Genomic DNA, 16,120 nt, shown 5'->3' on the forward strand with positions numbered 1-16,120 from the left:
CCAATGTCACCGCCACTATACTAAAGTCATTAACCCCTAAACCTAACCCTAAGTCTAACCATAACGTAACCCTTACCCTAACACCCACTAACTTTAACATAATTAAAATAATTCCAAATAAAAATTACAATTAATACATAAATTATTCATATTTAAAAATAAATAAATACTTACCTGTAAAATAAAACCTAAGATAGCTACACTATAACTAATAGTTATATTGTATCTAGCTTATTTTTTATTTTTATTTCACAGGTAAGTTTGTATTTATTTAACTAGGTTGATTAGTTATTAAATAGTTATTAACTATTTACTAACTAGCTAGTAAAAATAAATACAAATTTACCTGTGAAATAAAACCTAACCTGTCTTAAAGTTAAACCTAACATTACACTAAAATTAAATAAATGAAATTCAAAAAATACATTTATCTAAATTACAAAAAATAATAAACATTAAATTACACAAAATAAAAAAAGAAATTATCAAAAATAAAAACGAATTACTACTAAACTAAAAGCCCTATCAAAATAAAAAAGCCCCCCCCCAAAAAAAAATAATAAACCCCCTAGCCTACACTAAACTGCCAATAGCCCTTAAAAGGGCCTTTTGTGGGGCATTGCCCCAAAGAAATCAGCTCTTTTACATGTAAAAAAAAATACAAACACAACCCCCCAACAGTAAAACCCACCACCCACACAACCAAACCCCCCCAAATAAAATCCTATCTAAATAAACCTAAGTTCCCCATTGCCCTGAAAAGGGCATTTGTATGGGCATTGCCCTTAAAAGGGCATTTAGCTCTTTTACGGTGCCTAAAGTCCCTAATCTAAAAATGAAACCCACCCAATAAACCCTTAAAAAAACCTAACACTAACCCCCGAAGATCCACTTACAGCTTTTGAAGACCGGACATCCATCCTCATCCAGCCGGGAGAAGTCTTCATCCAAGCGGTAAGAAGTCGTCCTCAAGGCGGACAGAAGTCTTCTTTCAGATGGCATCTTCTATCTTCATCCTTCTGACACAGAGTGGCTCCATCTTCAAGACATCTGGCGCGGAGCATCCTCTTCATACGGTCCCAACCGTACACTGAAGGTTCCCTTTAAGGGACGTTATCCAAGATGGCATCCCTTGAATTCCGATTGACTGATAGAATTCTATCAACCAATCGCAATTAAAGGGTAAAAAATCCTATTGGCCGACGCCGGCTTTTGCGGACGACACCGCATTAGTGATGTCGCGAACCTAAAATTTTGCGTTCGCGAACAGCGAACACGAACTTCTGCATAAGTTCGCAAACAGGCGAACCGGGCGAACCGCCATAGACTTCAATAGGCAGGCGAATTTTAAAACCCACAGGGTCTCTTTCTGGCCACAAAAGTGATGGAAAAGTTGTTTCAAGGGGACTAACACCTGGACTGTGGCATGCTGGAGGGAGATCCATGGCAAAACTCCCATGGAAAATTACATAGTTGATGCAGAGTCTGGTTTTAATCCATAAAGGGCATAAATCACCTAAAATTCCTAAATTGATTGGAATAACGTGTTTTAAAACATCAGGTATGATGTTGTATCGTTCAGGTAGTGTAAGGGTTACGCCCGCTTCACAGTGACAGACCAAACTCCCTGTTTAACGCACCGCAAACAACCGCAAACAGTCCATTTGCACAACCGCAAACTCCCCATTTGCACAATGTTGGATACCAAGCTAGCCATGTCCCGTTCCTTGTCCTCACTGATGTCACAAGATGCTCCTATTATATTATTGCACTGAGGATGCTGCCTGTATCTGTGTGTCCTGCTCCCTGGCCGGAGAGCACAGGGGACACCAGGTCGAGCTGCTGAATGAGGCTTCTAAGAAGAAGAAAAAGAAACTGAGAAATGTTCTGCAGAAACTGACCACAAAGAGAGAGGAGACTGAGAAAAGAGTCCAGAGTCTGCAGAAGCACAGGAGAGGGGTGCAAGAGAAAGCAGCTGGTGTAACATAGAGACTGACTGCCCTGATTAGGGACATCAGGAAACAGCTGGAAGACCTAGAGAAGCGAGTCCTGAGTGAGATCACCCGGCAGCAGGAGCAGGTTTTACTCACAATCTCTGATCTGATCCAGCAGCTGGGATAAAGAGAACGACGAGCTAACCAGGAAGATTTGTCACATTGAGGAGCTGTGCAACATGACTGACCCATTAACTGTCCTACAAGAACAGGAATCACACAGAGATGAGATGCTTGGTCGGTCCTTCTACTTCCAATTTGGGGCACTGCACTTGCAATCTAATGTGCCACCAGATAGGAGTTGTGTGTTAACTAGTACTATTCTTATCAGTTTAATCCCTGTTACGTCCCCTATCAGGGGACGTGTATATGGCATCGATTTTAGGAACCCAGAGATGATTTTAGGAACCGGGAGATGGAAAAAGATGCTTGGTCGGTCCGGCCATGAGATAGATAGATAGATACATAGATTAGATAGATAGATCAATAGAAGCAATAGATACATTTGATGATAGATACGATAGATAGATAGATTTGATAGATAAATAGATAGATTTGATAGATAGATAGATAGATAGATAATTTCCCAGACAGAGAATTACAAGACGGGCAGTCTGGGACCCATGGTAAGGTTCCCAGAGGCAGTTGCGGCGCACGAGGCTCTGATTAGAACAGAGCACTCTGTGTATCTGCCCTCGGACGAAATCGGAACATTGTATAGCTTTCTGCCTGTCGGCCAAATGTCCGTCTGCCAAATGTCCGTCTGCTAAATGTCCGTCAGCCAAATGCCCTTCTGCATTTTGTCAGAGCACCACGTTCAATCTACTGTGCCACCAGATAGGAGTGGTGTGTTAACTAGTACTATTCTTATCAGTTTAATCCCTGTTACGTCCCCTATCAGGGGACGTGCATATGGCATCGATTTTAGGAACCCGGAGATGATTTTAGGAACCGGGAGATGGAAAAAGATGCTTGGACACCCAGTACAGGTCGTTCTCCTTCAGCCTTTTTATATGAGGGTCCCTCAACAGGCACGACAGCATGAAAGACCCCATATGCCATTACTTCCTTTTGCACAATCGAGTACAGGTATGGCATCGATTTTAGGAAAGCGGAGATGATTTTAGGAACCGGGAGATGGAAAAAGATGCTTGGACACCCAGTACAGGTCATTTTCCTTCAGCCTTTTTATACGAGGGTCCCTCAACAGCACGACAGCATGAAAGACCCCATATGCCATTACTTCCTTTTGCACAATCGAGTACAGGTATGGCATCGATTTTAGGAACCGGAGATGATTTTAGGAACCGGGAGATGGAAAAAGATGCTTGGACACCCAGTACAGGTTGTTCTCCTTCAGCCATTTTATACATGGGTCCCTCAACAGGCACGACAGCATGAAAGACCCCATATGCCATTACTTCCTTTTGCACAATCGAGTACAGGTATGGCATCGATTTTAGGAACCCGGAGATGATTTTAGGAACCGGGAGATGGAAAAAGATTCTTGGACACCCAGTACAGGTCGTTCTCCTTCAGACTTTTTATACAAGGGTCCCTCAACAGGCACGGCAGCATGAAAGACCCCATATGCCATTACTTCCTTTTGCACAATCGAGTACAGGTATGGCATCGATTTTAGGAACCCGGAGATGATTTTAGGAACCGGGAGATGGAAAAAGATGCTTGGACACCCAGTACAGGTCGTTCTCCTTCAGCCTTTTTATACAAGGGTCCCTCAACAGGCACGACAGAATGAAAGACCCCATATGCCATTACTTCCTTTTGCACAATCGAGTACAGGTATGGCATCGATTTTAGGAACCCGGAGATAATTGTAGGAACGGGAGATGGAAAAAGATGCTTGGTTGGTCCAGCCACGAGATAGATACATAGATTAGATAGATAGATGAATAGATGCAATAGATACATTTGATGATAGATATGATAGATAGATTTGATAAATAAATAGATAGATTTGATAGATAGATAATTTCCCAGACAGAGAATTACAAGATGGGCGGTCTGCGACCCATGGTAAGGTTCCCAGAGGCAGTTGCGGGCCCGAGGCTCTGAATTTGGGGCACTGCGCGTGCAATCTACTGTGCCACCAGATATGAGTGGTGTGTTAAGTAGTACTATTCTTATCAGTTTAATCCCTGTTACGTCCCCCATCAGGGGACGTGTATATGGCATTGTTTTATGAAATTTTGGCCATGTACCTTCCACTGCGGTGTCCCAATAGCTACAAATTTTTTGAACCCCTCTGACTCCACCAGCTTGTATGGTAAAAGCTGGCGGGCTAAGAGTTCAGACAAGCCAGCTGTCAGACGCCGGGCAAGGGGGTAAGTTTGTGACATTGGCTTCTTACGCTCAAACATGTCCTTGACAGACACCGCGTCAAGGTTCCGAGCGGAAGCTGTAGAAGATTGGGTGTCCTGTGTTAGCCAGTCAACTATGTGCTCCAAAGTTTTCGAGTTCAGGGTACGTGGCCCCACGACCACGATGGCCCCTGCGGGGTGGCCTGCCTCTTCCTGTCATTTTTTTTTAAATTAGTGGTACTATGCGTGCAAGCTACTGTGACAACAGATATGAGTGGTGTGTTAAGTAGTACTATTCTTATCAATTTAATCCCTGTTACATCCCCTATCAGGGGACGTGTATATGGCATGGATTTTAGGAACCGGGAGATAGAAAATATGCTTTGTCGGTCCTCCTACTTCAAATTTGGGGCACTGCGCGTGCAATCTAATGTGCCACCAGATAGGAGTGGTGTGTTAAGTAGTACTATTCCTATCAGTTTAATCCCTGTTATGTGCCTTTTTTTTGGTTTGATTTTTGAAGCCACAGTGCAGCACCAGAGGCCAGAAAAATTTGGCATGTACACATGCCTGAAAAATAAGGTATTGTTGCAGACGCTGCTGTAGCAGCGGCCAGAAAAATTGATGTTTGTTTCCCTGGCAGAAAGTGTGCTAAAACATGGCGGCTTGAACCCTAGTTGGTGGCGGATAAGTCACGCAAGTCATCCTGCATTCGGAGATAAAATACAGCAGCATGTGGACCATTTTTAGCCCAAGGCAGCTCATCTCATCAGGCCTTTTTTACTCTAATGTATCGCCCAATGTCAATCCCTTCGGGATCCATCCCTCATTCATCTTAATAAAGGTGAGGTAATCGAGACTTTTTTGACCTAGGCGACTTCGCTTCTCAGTGACAATACCTCCTGCTGCACTGAAGGTCCTTTCCAACAGGACACTTGAAGCGGGGCAGGCCAGAAGTACTATGGCAAATTGGGATAGCTCAGGCCACAGGTCAAGCCTGCACACCCAGTAGTCAAGGGGTTCATCGCTCCTCAGAGTGTCAAGATCTGCAGTTAAGGCAAGGTAGTCTGCTACCTGTCGGTTGAGTCGTTCTCTGAGGCTGGATCCCGAAGGGCTGTGGCAATGCATAGGAGTTAAAAAGGTCCGCATGTCCTCCATCAACAACACGTCTGTAAAGGGTCCTGTCCTTGCCGGCGTGGTCGTGGGAGGAGTATTACTTTCACCTCTTCCCCTGTTAGATTCCCGTTGTGCTGTGACATCACCCTTATAGTCTGTGTAAAGCATACTTTTTAATTTATTTTTTAACTGCTCCATCCTTTCCGACTTGCAGGAATTCGATAACATTTCAAGCACTTTATGCTTATACCGGGGGTCTAGTAGCGTGGACACCCAGTACAGTTCGTTCTCCTTCAGCTTTTTTATACGAGTGTCCCTCAACAGGCACGACAGCATGAAAGACCCCATTTGCACAAGGTTGGATGCCGAGCTACTCATGTCCCGTTCCTCATCCTCACTGATCTCACTGAAGGTATCTTCTTCCCACCAGCCACGTACAACACCACGGGTACCAGATAGGGGACAACGAGCACCCTAGGATGCCTGTTGTGCTTGGTCTTCCTCCTCCTCCTCAAAGCCACATTCCTCCTCTGACTCCTCTTCCTCACAATCCTCTTCCTGCGTTGCCGCTGGTCCAGCAAGCAATGCTGATAAGGCTGTTTCTAGTGGTGATGGTGACCACAACTCTTCCTCTTCACACTCATCTACGGCCTGATCCAGCACTCTTCGCAGGGCACGCTCCAGGAAGAAAACAAATGGTATGATGTCGCTGATGGTGCCTTCGGTGTGACTGACTAGGTTTGTCGCCTCCTCAAAAGGACGCATGAGCCTACAGGCATTGCGCATGAGCGTCCAGTAACGTGGCAAAAAAATTCCCAGCTCCCCAGAGGCTGTCCTAGCACCCCGGTCATACAAATACTCGTTAACGGCTTTTTCTTGTTGGAGCAGGCGGTCGAACATTAGGAGTTTTGAATTCCAACGTGTCGGGCTGTCGCAAATCAAGCGCCTCACTGGCAGGTTGTTTCGCCGCTGGATATCTGACAAGTGTGCCATGGCTGTGTAGGAACGCCTGAAATGGCCACACACCTTCCTGGCCTGCTTCAGGACGTCCTGTAAGCCTGGGTACTTATGCACAAAGCGTTGTACAATCAGATTACACACATGTGCCATGCACCGCACATGTGTCAACTTGCCCAATTTCAATGCCGCCACCAAATTACTTCCGTTGTCAGAAACCACTTTGCCGATCTCCAGTTGGTGCGGAGTCAGCCACTGATCCACCTGTGCATTCAGGGTGGACAGGAGTGCTGCTGCAGTGTGACTCTCTGCTTTCAGGCAAGTCAACCCCAAGACCGCGTGACACTGCCGTATCCGTGATGTGGAATAATACCTGGGGAGCTGGGGGGGTGCCGTTGATGTGGAGCAAGACGCAGCAGCAGAAGAGGACTCAGCCGAGGAGGTTATGGAAGAGGATCGAGTAGGAGGAGTAGAGGAGGTGGCAGCAGGCCTGCCTGCAAGTCGTGGCGGCGTCACCAACTCCTCTGCAGAGCTAGGCATTCCATGCTTGGCAGCCGTCAGCAGGTTTACCCAATGCGCAGTGTAGGTGATATACCTGCCCTGACCATGCTTTGCAGACCAGCTATCAGTGGTCAGATGGACCCTTGCCCCAACACTGTGTGCCAGACATGCCATTACTTCCTTTCGCACAATCGAATACAGGTTGGGGATTGCCTTTTGTGCAAAGAAATTTCAGCCGGGTACCTTCCACTGCGGTGTCCCAATAGCTACAATTTTTTTGAACGCCTCAGACTCCACCAGCTTGTATGGTAAAAGCTGGCGGGCTAAGAGTTCAGACAAGCCAGTCAGACGCCGGGCAAGGGGGTGACTTGGTGACATTGGCTTCTTACGCTCAAACATGTCCTTGACAGTCACCTGACTGTGGGCAGATGAGCAGGAACTGCTCCGGAAGAGAGACAGATTGGCGGGTGGTTGAGAGGGGGCAAGGAGCACAGCAGTGGTTGATGTGGCTGAAGATGCTGGACCAGGAGGAGGATGGCGGCTTTGAGTTTGTGTGCTGCTTGTCCTCATGTGTTCATCCCATAGGCGTTCGTGATGTGAGATCATGTACCTTCGCAAAGCAGTTGTACCTAGGTGGGTGTTGGACTTCCCACGACTCAGTTTCTTTTGGCACAGGTTGCAAATGGCATTGCTGTTGTCAGAGGCAGACACATAAAAAAATGCCACACTGCTGGGCTCTGCGATGACTGCATTCTGGTGGTGGCAACAGCATGCGTTGATTGGCGTGCTATCAGTGGTCAGATGGACCCTTGCCCCAACACTGTGTGCCAGACATGCCATTACTTCCTTTCACACAATCGAGTACAGGTTGGGGATTGCCTTTTGTGCAAAGAAATTTCAGCCGGGTACCTTCCACTGCGGTGTCCCAATAGCTACAAATTTTTTGAATGCCTCAGACTCAACCAGCTTGTATGGTAAAAGCTGGCGGGCTAAGAGTTCAGACAAGCCAGCTGTCAGGCGCCGGGCAAGGGGGTGACTTGGTGACATTGGCTTCTTACGCTCAAACATGTCCTTGACAGACACCTGACTGTGGGCAGATGAGCAGGAACTGCTCCGGGAGAGAGACGGATTGGCGGATGGTTGAGAGGGGGCAAGGAGCACAGCAGTGGTTGACGTGGCTGAAGATGCTGGACCAGGAGGAGGATGGCGGCTTTGAGTTTGTGTGCTGTTTGTCCTCATGTGTTCATCCCATAGGCGTTTGTGATGTGAGATCATGTGCCTTCGCAAAGCAGTTGTACCTAGGTAGGTGTTGGACTTCCCACGACTCAGTTTCTTTTGGCACAGGTTGCAAATGGCATTGCTGTTGTCAGAGGCAGACACATAAAAAAATGCCACACTGCTGGGTTCTGCGATGACGGCATTCTGGTGGTGGCAACAGCATGCGTTGATTGGCGTGCTATCAGTGGTCAGATGGACCCTTGCCCCAACACTGTGTGCCAGACATGCCATTACTTCCTTTCACACAATCAAGTACAGGTTGGGGATTGCCTTTTGTGCAAAGAAATTTCAGCCGGGTACCTTCCACTGCGGTGTCCCAATAGCTACAAATTTTTTGAGCGCCTCAGACTCCACCAGCTTGTATGGTAAAAGCTGGCGGGCTAAGAGTTCAGACAAGCCAGCTGTCAGACGCCGGGCAAGGGGGTGACTTGGTGACATTGGCTTCTTACGCTCAAACATGTCCTTGACAGACACCTGACTGTGGGCAGATGAGCAGGAACTGCTCCGGAAGAGAGACGGATTGGCAGATGGTTGAGAGGGGGCAAGGAGCACAGCAGTGATTGACGTGGCTGAAGATGCTGGACCAGGAGGAGGATGGCGGCTTTGAGTTTGTGTGCTGCTTGTCCTCATGTGTTCATCCCATAGGCGTTTGTGATGTAAGATCATGTGCCTTCGCAAAGCAGTTGTACCTAGGTGGGTGTTGGACTTCCCACGACTCAGTTTCTTTTGGCACAGGTTGCAAATGGCAATGCTGTTGTCAGAGGCAGACACATAAAAAATGCCACACTGCTGAGCTCTGCGATGATGGCATTCTGGTGGTGGCAACAGCATGCGTTGATTGGCGTGCTGTCTGGCTGACCCCGGGTGCCGATGCATGCTGTCTAACTGTGCCACTAGCTCCTTGCGACGACCTCCCCCTGCTTCCAACTCGTTTCCTCCTCCTGCTCCTCTATTTCTCCCCATCTGAACTTTCCCCCTGTTCTTCTTCTCTTCTACCGGGCGCCCACGTGACATCCACGGATGCATCGTCATCATCAACCCCTTCACTTGTATCTGACAACTCAACAACGGAAGCAACGGCGGGTACAACATCATCATCATCATCACACCGTGCGTCGTCCATGTCTGTAATGCTGCCTGACTGAGACATATCACAGTTATCTACATCCTCTGTCAATGATGGTTGCGCATCACTCATTTCTTCACACTGAGGTGTACATAACTCCTCTGACAGATCAAGTGAGGCGGCTTAGGTGCTAGTGTCGGTGGTGGTGGCAGGCGGGCAAGTGGTAAGTTAAGAGGTGCCCGAAGCTAAGCTAGAGGAGGAGGATGGTGCGTCAAGGTTACGAGCGGAAGCTGTAGAAGATTGGGTGTCCTGTGTTATAAAGTCAACTTTTCGTGTTCATGGTACGTGGCCTTACACTGGGCATTATTCTATGGCCAAAGGGAATCACAGCACCACGACCACGACAGCCCCTGTGGGTTGGCCTGCCTCTGCCTGTCATTTTTTTTTCAATTAGTGCTACTATGCGTGCAAGCTACTGTGAGTGGGCACAGTATACGCTGTGAGCCTGACACAAAAAAGCAGACTGATGTTTCACAGTCAAAATAGTTTTTTTATTTTTAAAATGTACACTTACACTACTATTACACAAGATAATATGAGTGGTGGCACTGGACAAGTGGGCACAGTATACGCTGTGAGCCTGACACAAAAAAGCAGACTGATGTTTCACAGTCAAAATAGTTTTTTTTATTTTTAAAATGTACACTTACACTACTATTAAACAAGATAATATGAGTGGTGGCACTAGGCAAGTGGGCACAGTATACGCTGTGAGCATGACACAAAAAAGCAGACTGATGTTTCACAGTCCAAAAAGTTTTTATTTTTTTAAATGTACACTTACACTACTATTAAACAAGATATGAGTGGTGCCACTGGGCAAGTGGGCACAGTATACGCTGTGAGCCTGGCACACACGCTGGCAGGCAGGCAACTGCAATTAGATTACACTAGCAGACGGATGTTTCACAGTCAAAAATTTTTTGTTTTTTTAATTATTTACACTACTGTTACACCAGATATGAGTGGTGGGACTGGGCAAGTGGGCTGGGCACACACGTTGGAAGGCAGGCAAATGCAATTAGAATTACACTAGCAGACTGATGTTTCACAGTCAAAAAAGTTTTTTTTTTTAAATTATTTACACTACTGTTACACCAAATATGAGTGGTGGCACTGGGCAAGTCGGCCGGGCACACACGTTGGCAGGCAGGCAAAAGCAATTAGAATTACACTAGCAGACTGATGTTTCACAGTCAGAAAAGTTTTTTTTTAAAAATTATTTACACTACTGTTACACCAAACATGAGTGCTGGCACTGGGCAAGTGGGCCTGGCACACACGCTAGCAGGCAGGCAACTGCAATTAGATTACACTAGCAGACTGATGTTTCACAGTCAAAATTTATGTTTTTAAAATTTACACTACTGTTACAACAGATGTGAGTGGTGGCACTAGTTGGCAAGTGGGCCTGGCACACACTCTGGCAGGCAGGCAACTGCAACTAGATTACACTAGCAGACTGATGTTTCACAGTCAAAAAAGTTTTTTTTTAAAAAAACTTTACACTACTGTTACAACAGATATGAGTGGTGGCACTAGTTGGCAAGTGGGCCTGGCACACACGATGGCAGGCAGGCAACTACAATTAGATTACACTAGCAGACTGATGTTTCACAGTCAAAAAAGTTTTTATTTTTTAAATTTACACTACTGTTACAACAGATATGAGTGGTGGCACTAGTTGGCAAGTGGGCCTTGCACACACGCTGGCAGGCAGGCAACTGCTATTAGATTACACTAGCAGACTGATGTTTCACAGTCAAAAAAGATTTTTTTTTAAATTTACACTACTGTTACAACAGATATGAGTGGTGGCACTAGTTGGCAAGTGGGCCTGGCACACACACTGGCAGGCAGGCAACTGCAATTAGATTACACTAGCAGACTGATGTTTCACAGTCAAAAAAAATTTTTAAATTTTTTTTTACACTACTGTTACAACAGATATGAGTGGTGGCACTTAGCAAGTGGGCCTGGCACACACGCTGGCAGGCAGGCAACTGCAATTAGATTATACTAGCAGACTGATGTTTCACAGTCAAAAAAGTTATTTTTTACAAAATTTACACTACTGTTACAACAGATATGAGTGGTGGCACTTAGCAAGTGGGCCTGGCACACACGCTGGCAGGCAGGCAACTGTAATTAGATTACACTAGCAGACTGATGTTTCACAGTCAAAAAAGTTTTTTTTTTAAATTTACACTACTGTTACAACAGATATGAGTGGTGGCACTAGTTGGCAAGTGGGCCTGGCACACACGCTGGCAGGCAGGCAACTTCTTATAGATTACACTAGCAGACTGATGTTTCACAGTCAAAAAAGTTTTTTTTTACAAAATTTACTCTACTGTTACAACAGATATGAGTGGTGGCACTGCAGGCAGGCAACTGCAATTAGATTACACTAGCAGACTGATGTTTCACAGTCAAAATTACACAGGCAAAAAAAAAAAAGATGTTCTAGCCCTAAAAAGGGCTTTTTGGGGTGCTGTGCTGTCCTTACAGTAGAGATCAGATGAGTCCTTCAGGACTGTAGTGGACACTGAATACACTAGCCTAGCTATCAATTTGCCTATAAAATCAGCAGCAGCTACACTATCCCTCCTCTCACTAAGAATGCAGGATCAGAATGAATCTAAAATGGCTGCTGACCAGGAGCTGTGAGTGTCTGGGAGGGAGTGTCTGCTGCTGATTGGCTGAAATGTGTCTGCAGACTGTGAGATACAGGGTCAAAGTTTACTCAATGATGACGAATAGGGGGCGGATCGAACATCGCATATGTTCGCAGCCGTGGCGAACTCGAACAAGTTATGTTCACCTGGAACTATTCGCCGGCGAACTATTCGCGACATCACTACACCGCATATGTGATCGAGCCCTAGATTGGGAAGGCTGCTTAATTTACATTGCTTTGAAACAGGCAGGTGCTGCATGGGGTGCAACTTTAATTTGCAGATGTGGTGAGTGGGACAGACAGCATGTCTGGAAAACCGTATGCACTTACTTAAATCGCCGGGTGGAAGAAGACTCTCTGCCGCTTGCTTGAAGACATCGCCCGGATGGAAGAAGACTTCACTGCCGCTTGATTGAAGACATCGCCCGGATCGGTGAATACAAGGTAGGGAGATCTTCAGGGGGGTAGTGTTAGGTTTATTTAAGGGGGGTTTGGGTTAGATTAGGGATATGTGGGTGGTGGGTTGTAATGTTGGGGGGTGGTATTGTGTTTTTCTTTTTCAGGCAAAAGAGCAGTTTTCTTTGGGGCATGCCCCGCAAAAGGCCCTTTTAAGGGCTGGTAAGGTAAAAGAGCTAACTTTTTTCATTTAGAATAGGGCAGGGAATTTTTTTTATTTTGGGGGGCTTTATTATTTTATTAGGGGGCTTAGAATAGGTGTAATTAGCTTAAAAATCTTGTAATCTTTTTTTTATTTTTTGTAATTTAGTGTTTTTTTTTGTAATTTAGTTTAGTTTATTTAATTGTATTTTAGTTTAGATATTTATAGTTTATTTAATTTATTGATAGTGTAGGTGTATTTGTAACTTAGGTTAGGATTTTTTTTACAGGTAAATTGGTAATTATTTTAACTAGGTAGCTATTAAATAGTTATTAACTATTTAATAGCTATTGTACCTAGTTAAAATAAATACCAAGTTACCTGTAAAATAAATATAAACCCTAAAATAGCTACAATGTAATTATTAATTATATTGTAGCTATCTTTAGGTGTATTTTATAGGTAAGTATTTAGTTTTAAATAGGAATATTTTAATTAATAATATTAATATTAGATTTATTTTAATAAGAGTTTAGTTAGGATGTTAGAGTTAGATAGGGTTATTATACTTAATATATATATAATATAATAACGATATTAACTATATTAACCCTAATATAATTAGGGTTAATATAGTTAATATATATAATATAATAACTATATTAACTATATTAACCCTAATATAATTAGGGTTAATAAAGTTAATATAGCTGGCGGCAGTGTAGGGGGATTAGATTAGGGGTTAATACATTTATTATAGGTGGAGGCAGTGTAGGGGATTTAGATTAGATGCAAAAGAGCAGTTTACTTTGTGACAAAGCCCCGCCAAAAGCCCTTTTAAGGGCTGGTAAAAGAGCAGTTTTCTTTGGGGCATGCCCCGCAAAAAGCCCTTTTAAGGGCTGGCAATAGAGCAGTTTACTTTGGGGTAATGCCACGCAAAAAGCTCTTTTCAGGGCTATTTGTAGGGTTAGACTTAGGTTTAGTGGTAGGGATAGTCTAGTATTTTAGGGGTTAAATAATTTAATATAGCTGGCGGCGGGGTAGGGGGATTAGATTAGGGGTTAATACATTTAATATAGGTGGCGGCGGTGTAGGGGGATTACATTAGGGGTTAATACATTTAATATAGGTGGCGGCGGGGTAGGGGGATTAAATTAGGGGTTAATACATTTAATATAGCTGGCGGCGGTGTAGGGGGATTAAATTAGGGGTTAATACATTTAATATAGCTGGCGGCGGTGTAGGGCGATTAAATTAGGGGTTAATACATTTAATATAGCTGGCGGCGGGGTAGGGGGATTCAATTAGGGGTTAATTAATTTAATATAGGTGGCGGCGGGGTAGGGGGATTAAATTAGGGGTTAATCATTTTAAAATAGATGGCGGCGGGGTAGGAGCTCACTTTAGGGGGTAGGTAAGGTAGATGGCGGCGGTGTAAGGGGCTCACTTTAGAGGGTAGTTTAATATAGTTGGCGACGGTCTAGGGGGATCACATTAGGGGGTAGTTAATGTAGGTGGCAGTGGGGTCCAGGAGCGGCGGTTTAGTGGTTAAATATTTTATTAGGGATTGCGGCGGGGGATCGTGGTTGACAGGTAGATAGACATTGCGCATGCGTTAGGTGTTAGGTTTATTTTGTAGCTAGTTTAGGGAGTTAAGGGGCTCCAATAGACAGGCTTACTACGGCTGCTTTTTGTGGCGAGGTGAAAATGGAGTAAGATTTCTCCATTTTCGCCACGTAAGTCCTTACGCTGTATATTGGATACCAAACTGCGCTGGTTTGGTATACCTGCCTATGGCCCAAAAAACTACAGGCGACGGCAGAAATATACAAGCGTAACTTCTAGGTTACGCCGTATATAGGATACCAAACCCACGCAAAATTCAGCGTCACCGGCATTTGCGGGCGACGCTGCATATCGGATCGGGCCCCAGGCATCAAGCAGTATTGCATTAATTTCATACAAATACATTTACATAAGATTCAGTTTTTAATCCAAATTCAGTTATGTATTTAAATTAAAAAATCCACTTTGCCTTTTTTATATCTCTTGCTCTCCTTAAAAAAAAGAAAAGAAAAGAAGAACATGCTCAATTACTTCTACTTGCATAAGGGAGGTTATTTCCTGAATGATGACCTTAAAAGTGTTTGGCAACCAGATTAAACACATTTGTGATTTTGATATCTCTAATATGTTTTTATGCCTATCTCTCACAGCTATTTTAGATTTTCCTGTATATTGTATATCACCCCCCCTACAGGTCAATTAGTAAATGACATGTGCAGTTTTACATGAAACACAAAATTGTATCTTGTATCCCTTCTTATTCATGTGAACAAGAACCTTTTGGGACAGATTACGATTGGCGCGCTATCAGTTACACGCAATCAAAAAGGGGTTTATCGCGGGTGTTTCCACAGGTCATTTTTTGATGGTATTACAAGTTAAAAGTAAACGCGATGGCTTGAGCGCAACTGAAGTTAACAAACGTCGGGTTAGCGTTTCCTCAGACTCTGGATAACTGTTTCATTAAACAAAAAAGTGTCACAAAACACATCAAAAATACGTTACAAATTACAGTTACACTCATAATAACACCATCAAATATATGAGGTCTGAGGTGTTAGGGGGAAAAAAAGGTAGGCAAAGGGCTTTAACATCCATCCATACAGTTTACATGTCTAAATATGTTAATGTATGTATGTATGTATGTATGTGTATATATATATATATATATATATATATATATATATATATATATATATATATATATATATATATATATATATATATATATATATATATATGTATATAGTATATAGACCTGTATGGAAAGTATATAGGCCACACTCGCTGGGTTTCAGACAAACTTCAGTATTTTGTTATTCTGGTAATGTTTTGAGTATAATCTCCCCTTCCTCGAAACATCACCAGAATAAAGAAATACTGAAGTTTGTCTGAAACCCAGCGAGTGCGGCCTATATACTTTCCATTTATCACTTCAGCAGACACCCTTGTTATTGTCATAATAAGGGTGCCTGCACACCCATCACATTTTTGTAAATGTTTTATTATATCTTTTCATGTGACAACACTGAATAAATGACACTTTGCTACAATGTAAAGTAGTGAGTGTACAGCCTGTATAACAGTGTAAATTTGCTGTCCCCTCAAAATAACTCAACACACAGCCATTAATGTGTAAACCGTTGGCAACAAAAGTGAGTACACCCCAGTGGAAATGTCCAAATTGGGCACAAAGTGTCAATATTTTGTGTACCTTGCATGGATCCATCCTGCCTTGTATCAACGGTTCAAGCTGGTGGTGGTGTAATAGTGTGGGGGATATTTTCTTGGCACACTTTGGGCCCCTTAGTACCAATTGAGCATTGTTTAAACGCCGCTGCCTACCTGAGTATTGTTGCTTACCATGTCCATCACTTTATGACTACAGTGTAGCCATCTTCTGATGGCTACTTCCAGCAGGATAATGCACCATGTCACAAAGCTCAAATCATCTTAAACTGGTTTCTTGAACATGACAATGAG

Source organism: Bombina bombina, chromosome 1 (genome assembly GCF_027579735.1).
Source record: "Bombina bombina isolate aBomBom1 chromosome 1, aBomBom1.pri, whole genome shotgun sequence".
NCBI classification, from domain to species: Eukaryota; Metazoa; Chordata; class Amphibia; order Anura; family Bombinatoridae; genus Bombina; species Bombina bombina.